This window comes from Nothobranchius furzeri, chromosome 18, assembly GCF_043380555.1.
Source record: "Nothobranchius furzeri strain GRZ-AD chromosome 18, NfurGRZ-RIMD1, whole genome shotgun sequence".
NCBI classification, from domain to species: domain Eukaryota; kingdom Metazoa; phylum Chordata; class Actinopteri; order Cyprinodontiformes; family Nothobranchiidae; genus Nothobranchius; species Nothobranchius furzeri.
In genome coordinates this window covers 4,407,670-4,415,674 of record NC_091758.1, presented here as the reverse complement: position 1 = coordinate 4,415,674, position 8,005 = coordinate 4,407,670, and the positions used below count along the sequence as shown (strand labels likewise).

At 46.0% G+C, this 8,005-nt stretch overlaps 1 long non-coding RNA gene across 1 annotated transcript; it reads right to left on the bottom strand.

Moving 5' to 3' along the window:
- Nucleotides 1–633: 633 nt before the first annotated feature.
- On the bottom strand, nucleotides 634–4,015 carry LOC139063810 (uncharacterized). The gene is made up of 4 exons (XR_011517147.1): nucleotides 3,464–4,015; nucleotides 2,456–2,551; nucleotides 2,079–2,183; nucleotides 634–1,972 (listed from the first exon to the last, which is right to left on the bottom strand). It is a non-coding gene; the product is annotated as an uncharacterized lncRNA (long non-coding RNA).
- Between the last annotated feature and the right edge of the window lie 3,990 nt (nucleotides 4,016–8,005).

The window sequence follows — 8,005 nt, the reverse complement described above, 5'->3', positions numbered from 1 at the left end:
CTTGTCCTCCACAGTCACCCAGCTGGTGTCTGTCTACAGTGCAGAAATATGGCAACACCGCTGGAACAAAAATGCTGTCAACAACAACCACAGTACATCACTGTTGCCACACATGGACTTATACATCTTGAATGAAGGTGCATTGAGACTGGCCAGACGAATGTGGAACGACCTTAGAGCGGAGGCTGACATCCGGGATCGAGGAGAAAGCCATAGGCAGTTCCGCTATGCTGCATACAGGAACTTTATTGTCTGGCAGTATGGCCTTCTGGGACCTGGTGTTAGAATTGTTATACCTTCATGTTGTGTGTGGAAAATTAGAGATAGTTTCCCAGATCCAAATGGACAGTATGTAGGCTTTCTTCCATCAAGAGTGTAAAACGTTTGTAGATGCCTAATAAATCTTTTTGTAATTTACCTCAAAAAAAGAGACCTCAAGAGCTTCACTTGCACACTCATAACCTGATTAATTACACGGTTGTATTGTGACACTTCAAATATGTAACATTTCCAGGTTTTAATAAAAAAAGTCTTCCAGGGTTTGTTAGGTGTTCAAACACAACTTTATTTACATTTATAAATACATCAACAATTTACCTCAACAAAAATGTATTAAAACAATTTATGCGGAAATATAAACAAACGGTTATGAATTTTTTTATTAGCTCATACGTATAAAATCAATGTTTTATGAAAGGCATACATCCACCAGAAAATGTTTGATATGGCACATTATGTACAGCTGAAATAGAAGCACACATTTGGTTCCCTTTAGATGTAGGTACAGTTGTAAACATCGAGTTGTCTCCTCGTCACCCACAGCATTCTGTCACACCCTGTCCTGTCTCCCCATTCTGTTCAGTCATGTGTCTCTGTTAATTGCTCCCACCTGCCTCTCGTTTTCCAATCACCCAAGCTCCCAGCCCTCATGTATTTAAACCCTCTCAGTTCTGTGTGTTTTGTCGGTTCATTGTTTCCATGTCCTGCGTGCAGTTACTATTAAAAGACTTTTTGCATGTCCAGATTGCCTGCCTGATCCTCCCCAGCACTTGGACCCTCACAAACCGCTCAGCTCACCTGCACCGTGACAGAATGAACCGACCTCCTGAAGGATCCAGCGGGGAGGTTCTCCCCTGGGAGTACCTGCTCCAATGGCTCACCCCGAGCCACCAGCCGGCTTCTCCTCCTCCAACTCCGCCACGCCTCCATCGAGCCTCTGCGTTCCTTTCCACCCTCCCGGAGCCAGAAGAGAGGTTGGACTGGGAGACGCAGCTGGACCGATCCTGCTATGTGGGCACCAGGCTGGCTGTGTGCTCCCCCGGCGTTGGTCCACGGCGCCGGGAAGGAACCCCAGCTCCACCAACACCTCCAGCATGTTTAAAAAAAAAAAAAAGATGTAGCTGGAGGAATCACATTCTGTACTACATTTATGTCACAAGTAATGTTTAAAATCTTCCTTACAGTGAAAACAAAATGACTTTTGTAATGCTGGTAGACTGTGATAAGAAACGTACTGATGTGAGCCATCTGCTTTGGTCAGTTCTCCTCGGTGTAGGTGGTAGTTAGAATCCAGCCCTGCCAACTTGGTCCGAGCGGATTACACTGGTGGTGTGAAGGAGAAACACTTGGAGGCATACATAAGAATGTGGTTATGAAAGGACTCAAGGTCTGAGGTAGATCTATTAAAAACAAGGTAAAAAGGACAAATATACTAGAATCTGATAAAAAGAGCATTTGGCTGGTGTAGACAGTGATTTAGAATACACAACTTTATTTACATTTATAAATGTAAATAAATGCTGGTTTTTCAACTAGCGTTCATCAATAACTATCTTCAGGAGTCTTGCTAGTGCTGCAGAGCTCTTTGGAATCCATTCTTTTACACAGCTTCCTCCAATGGACCATGTCGACAGGCCCCGAAGTACCACTGATGTTCATCCGTCACATGATGCAGAATTCCAGTCCATAGATCCTGTAATACAATTTATAAGGTTAGTGAATCATGTTCACTAAGAAATTATTAGAAAAATACCATTTCCACAATCTCTTATAAATTATATCTAGGAAATAAAACTTACAATGAAATCTTAAAAAGATGTGGCTTCCTTACAGCAGTACCAAAAGTGGTTGCAAACGTCTCTGTTCCAAATCAGAAGCAGGGCACAGTCCTTCTCTCGTCCAGCCTGAAAAAATAGAGTATAGGAATGAAATAATTCGTATCTTACCAGAATAAAAGAAGAGCAGGAACAGCACACATACAGCTGACTCTTTTTACAGAGGTTCTTTGCACCGTGCCAGATATCCAGGCTGTGTTTATCAGCTTCTCTGTAATACACACACACACACGCACGCACACACAAATAAATACACAGCTAACACATGGTAATTGGTACGCCTTTTTCTATGCAACATTCTTACGCACATGCACAACTCAGTTTGTTTGCTGGGAACTTACCGATCCGACAGTGAACCCTGAATTGTTGATACATCTGGAGGCTTTGGTCTTGACCACTGAGTGTGAGTCAGCGGTGTGGAGGTGATGTTATCATAGCTGTAACAAATGTAGAATTTTAAACATGTTAGTTCTTTGTTTATACAAAATCCAAATATAACAAATATTTCATATGGATGTCCACAGATATTCGTTAAAGTATATTCTTCTGAAGGTCGTCCAGCTCTACGTTTGAAACTACTTCTAATAAATGTATGCTATACTAAATATGACGTTCCCTTACGTGTTTTAATGTATTGTTTGATTCATGCATCATTGTCTTTAACGTCTCCACTCAAAGATGTGTTCAGATTCAGATGCAGCAGCCCCCTGTCTGCATGTAAATAAAAATAAACTAAACGGTGCTTTGCGGATCAATGAGCCAACTGTTTCCACTACACTCTCGAAGGATTCAGGATACAGACGGCGGAACGGTCGGAAGGATTCTGTGTCAGCAAAGCGCATCTCTTTGGGTAGATAGGCATAAAATCCTAGACTGCTCCGTCTTTGCAGCCACGTACACATACTTTCCGAAACTTGAAATGACGATCGCGGCGACACAACAACAATAAAACAAGTAGAAGCATTTCCTCTATATACAGCTGTAGTGGAATATAGTTGTATATTCTTACACTGTTATTAGATCCAGATATTATAATCAGAAGAGGTTGTTTTTATCTTCAGGGAGTTTTATTTAAACACTTTGTATTGACTTAGAGACAAGAAAAGAGAGAGTTGGGATCGTTTAAGAATCTTTAATTTCTATAATTACAAATTCAAACAATCTACCAGGACTAAATCTCTATGATGGATGCATATGGATTTGAATGTTGAAGTGTTGGTGTGTGTGTGTGTGTGTTCAGAATCTCTAGGCTGAGGCAGGCGGATCTGGTTGTCTGATGTTATGACTAGGGTGCACGAGGCTTCAGAAGCTCATGACATTAAACGCCATCTTGTGCCGTGTCTACGTACCGTATGGAGTCTCCCGCGGTCAGATCAGGAATGTCAGGTCCTCGAACCCCCTTGGTGCTGGGCTGATGAAACAGTGTTGCAGCACGACGAAACCCGTCTACGGATAGCTCCGGCAGTAGCGGCAGGTCTCAGCGCATTCAGCTTTTATTGTGAAGGAACCGTCGTCTTGTTGTTCAAACGACAGAAATTCCAGCTTGACAGTTCTCAGCTTAAAGTAGAAAAACACAGCTGGCCAGACTGTAATCTCCTTTAGCGATGATGATTTGAGAGCTGGTTGAAACTACGTTGAGTCTATGATGTAACTCCTTTGGAACTCAGATGGAACTGAAGTTAAAATGGCGTTGCTCTGTTTTTATTAACTTAGTTGTTTATAAATCTTAGCAAATCGGAGTGGACAATTTAAATAAACAACCCAGATTCTGCCCTGCAACAGACGAAAGCTCTGATTGGATGAGAACAATGTGTCATGCGTTTCTATGTTCTGTGGATCAGTCTGTCTGGTGCACAGTCCTGTTTATTCATTAAACACATAAATCATGACATCTTGATTTCACAGATCAGTCACCTGATTATTATTGATAAACATATGTTTTGATTAGCGTTATCACAAATAAAGTACTTTGATTAATTAATGAAAAGCGTTCTTCTTCTTTCTTCTGTCTCCTTTCCTGGAATGTAAACATTTAGAAACAAGCACCCGACCGTGGCGATTCATGCACGCTGTTACTGTGTGAAGGGGCAGCTGTTAAGGCCAGACAATAGGATCTTAATAACGCTACACAGCTCTCTCACCGTTTGTTTATTTTTTCACATGCAGACAGGGTGCTGCCATGTTGGAATCACGTCAGCAGAGAACGTGCTTTGTTTGGCCAGTAGAATATTTCAGAAACTGATGTGCGCAAACAAATAAAAAACAGGTTTTATTTTCATACAGTTCTTCTAGCAGTAATCTTAAATGCATTCCTCCAAATAGCATGCCGAACTTTAGCTTACCTGTCGAGCAGAAAACAGGCACCCGCAGCATCGTCTTTCAGCGAACGCCAACGTTAAAAAGAGTCTCCTAAAAACACTCTAGTCTTATTTCTCACTTCAGAGGCCTTTCTCTTCTCGTAGACTTTGAAGACACCTTTTCTCTTGCGACTCTCAGCCATTTTCAAAAGAACCCGTTGAGATGAAAGTGCGCAACCCATTGAGAAAAAAGAGAGCGCATGTGCAAAGAGAAAACTGACCCAGGGGCGAGCACGTACGACGGACTCACGCTAAGGCTTCGCCAGAATGATTGACAGTTATGCGGACCAATGGTTGACGTGATCCACCCGGAAGTAAAAGATCAATTGCTATACCTTTAATGCTCTGTGCCATTAGTTAACCCTTTGCGTGCCAAGAGTGGCACGAGTGCCCAGGGTTGCCGACCCCTGACCTAGCTTATTCCATATTTTAACTCCATATATAGAGACACAGCGCTCCTTTATAATTATTCTATGCTTAGGTATTGTAAATAATTAATGTCCTCTTAGTTCATATTTACTCTGTCTTTTTATAAATCATGGATAAAGGAACTGTAATGTAGAGGTAAAGTAGGGCAGGGCCAGTGTTAACAGCTGTCATCCGGTCCGTTTGAAATGTTTGACTTTCATTTAGCTTGTTATGCTCTGGTTAGAGCACAGTCTCATGTTAGAGTTTTGTCATGAGAACATTGAGATACCTCACATACTGATGTCATCTAAAAATTTAATTTTTTTTTCAAAGTAAAGAATAATTGTAATCACAATTAAAACTTAAAATCCTAGAAAAACCTCGTCCAATCATTGTGCACATCCTGTTCTCACTGATTGAATAGAAATCCTTCCATCAAACTGTGTGTGAGTCCGTGCATGTGTGTGTGTACGTGCACACACGAGCTTGTTGTGAACTGGTGTTGTGGTTTTTGCACTGATGTAACCATCTTTACGCTGACAAAAATGTAACTAAGTAACTTTTACTTTGAGTACATTTTATTTACAATACTTTTTACTTTTACTTGAGATGTAATTAATGTTAATGTTAAAAATGTAGGCAAGTACTTTTACTTGTACATGTAATGATTTAAATTACATGTTATTTAATAAGCCATAAGGCGTAGGATTCCATAGTAAATATGAAATCAACCTTATGGATCTGTGAGGTTATTTTAAACCAGAAGATTGGAACTTTTTATTGCAGGGATTAGATAACAGCTTCATATTCACTCAGACAACAGAAGAGAGAGAGTCAAGTTTAAAAGTTTAAAAATTTATTATTAAACAAATTAAACTAGACTAACTTAAACACTAAATGTAACTAAGGTGAATGAGACGGTGAATGGTGTGAGGTGTAATGTTGCTCAGAACCAGCAAATCCGAAGAAGCGATCAATTCTGATGGGAAGTGAAGGTGATGTCTTCACGCTAAGCTCTGGTTAGGAGATTCATAAACACATTCAACGCCATTTCGTCAGCCTACATACCCTTAGCGGAAGTCCCCGTTTGTCAGGTTCGTTGGCAGATCTGAAGCGTGACTGAGAGATTCTGTTGCCCAGACGTGGAGTGACGGAAATAACCGGCATGGTTATCTCCTGACGGTTTGGTTAGAAGGTTTTGAGGGCTGGTAAGCCTGGAGACTCGATACAAAGTCTGGTGAGAACGATGACTGAGCAATGAATGAAACGCCGGCACTTCCTTAAGTAGTGTCGGCGTGATGACGTCAGCCGCCACGTTGGTGGCAGGAATGATTGGAATGCAATCAGCTGGAGGAGTTTGTAACAGGACCCCCCCCCCCCCCCCCCCCCCTAGGGATGGCTCCCGAAGTCCCAGGACGGCGGGCCCAGAAGTAAGTTAGCAGGGCAGGGTCGACAAACGAGCTCGTGGGCTCCCAAGAACGTTCCTCAGGCCCGTACCCCTCCCAATCCACGAGGTACTGCCAACCGCGTGCCCGGCGGCGAGTGTCCAGAATCCTGCGGACCGTGTAGGTGCGATCCGCCTCAACCCCGCGGGGCGGAGGCACCCGGACAGGTGGAGGGTGGAGAGGAGAGGAGATCGCCGGCTTAAGCTGGGAGACGTGAAAGACCGGGTGAATCCGGAGAGTAGTCGGGAGGCGCAGACGGCAGGTGACTGGATTGATGACCTCGAGGACAGGGAACGGACCCAGGAAGCAAGGAGTGAGCTTCCGGGAGCCAGCCGGCATCCTCAGGTTAGCGGAGGAGAGCCACACCTGGTCGCCAGACCGGAAGACGGGGCCAGGCTGGTGGCGGCGGCGATGCTGACGGGCATACTCTGTGTTGGCCCCGGTAATGGCCGCACGGGCCCGGATCCAGGCGAGCCGACAGAGGCGGACCAGCGTCTGGGCAGCAGGGACCTCCACCTCGGGCACCTGATGGTCAAACAGAGGAGGCTGATAACCGTAACAGGTCTCGAAGGGAGACAGACTCGTGGCAGAGGAGGTCTGGAGGTTGTGTGACAGCTCCGCCCACAGGAGAAAGCGGGGCCAGGTGGTAGGCTGGGACGAAGTGAAGCAGCGCAGGTAGCGTCCAAGCTGCTGGTTAGCTCTCTCTGTCTGACCGTTTGTCTGCGGATGGTATCCAGAGGACAGACTGGTGGAAGCACCGACCAGGCGACAGAACGCTTTCCAGAAGCGTGAGACGAACTGGGGTCCTCGGTCGGAAACCACGTCCTGAGGGAAACCATGGAACCGCACCACCTGTTCCAGGAGCAGTTCGGCCGTCCTCTTGGCTGTGGGGAGGCCGGCTAGGGCCACTAAGTGCACGGCCTTGGAGAAACGGTCCATGATAGTCAATATGGTGTCCAGGTGGCGAACGCCGGCAGTCCCGTGACAAAGTCCAGCCCGATGTGTGACCACGGCCGCTTGGGCACAGGGAGAGGCTGCAACTCTCCAGCGCCGGGTCGGTTGGAGGACTTGGAGCGAGCACACACATCACATGCAGCTGTAAACTCGCGGACGTCCTTCCTCATGGACGGCCACCAGAGAGCCCGACGGAGGAACTGGAGGGTACGGGCTTGTCCTTGATGTCCCGCGAGCCGTGAACAATGCCCCCACGTGAGCGCCTCTTGTTGGCAGGAGGCGGGAACGTAGAGATGGTTCGGTGGAGTCTCCGGCGGCGCCGGATCGCCAGGAAGTGCTGCCCGTATGGACTGTTCCAACGGCCATTGGAGGGAGGCCAGGAAGCGTTGAGTCGGTAGAATGGTCCGAGGCTCCGGGGGGCCAGCATCTGGTGCGAAACGCAGAGAGAGAGCGTCCGCCTTGAGGTTCTTGGAGCCGGGCCGGTAGGCGATATGGAAGTGGTACGGCTCGAAAAAGATGGCCCACCGAGCCTGACGAGGGTTGAGTTGGCGGGCAGACTGTAGATGAATGAGATTCTGGTGGTCGGTCCAGATCAGAAAGGGATCGGTGGTCCCCAGGAGCCACTGCCTCCATTCCTCCAGAGCCCATTTTATAGCCAGCAGCTCTCTGTCGCCGACCCCGTAGTTCTGCTGTGTGTGGGAAAACTTCCGGGAGAAGTAGGCACATG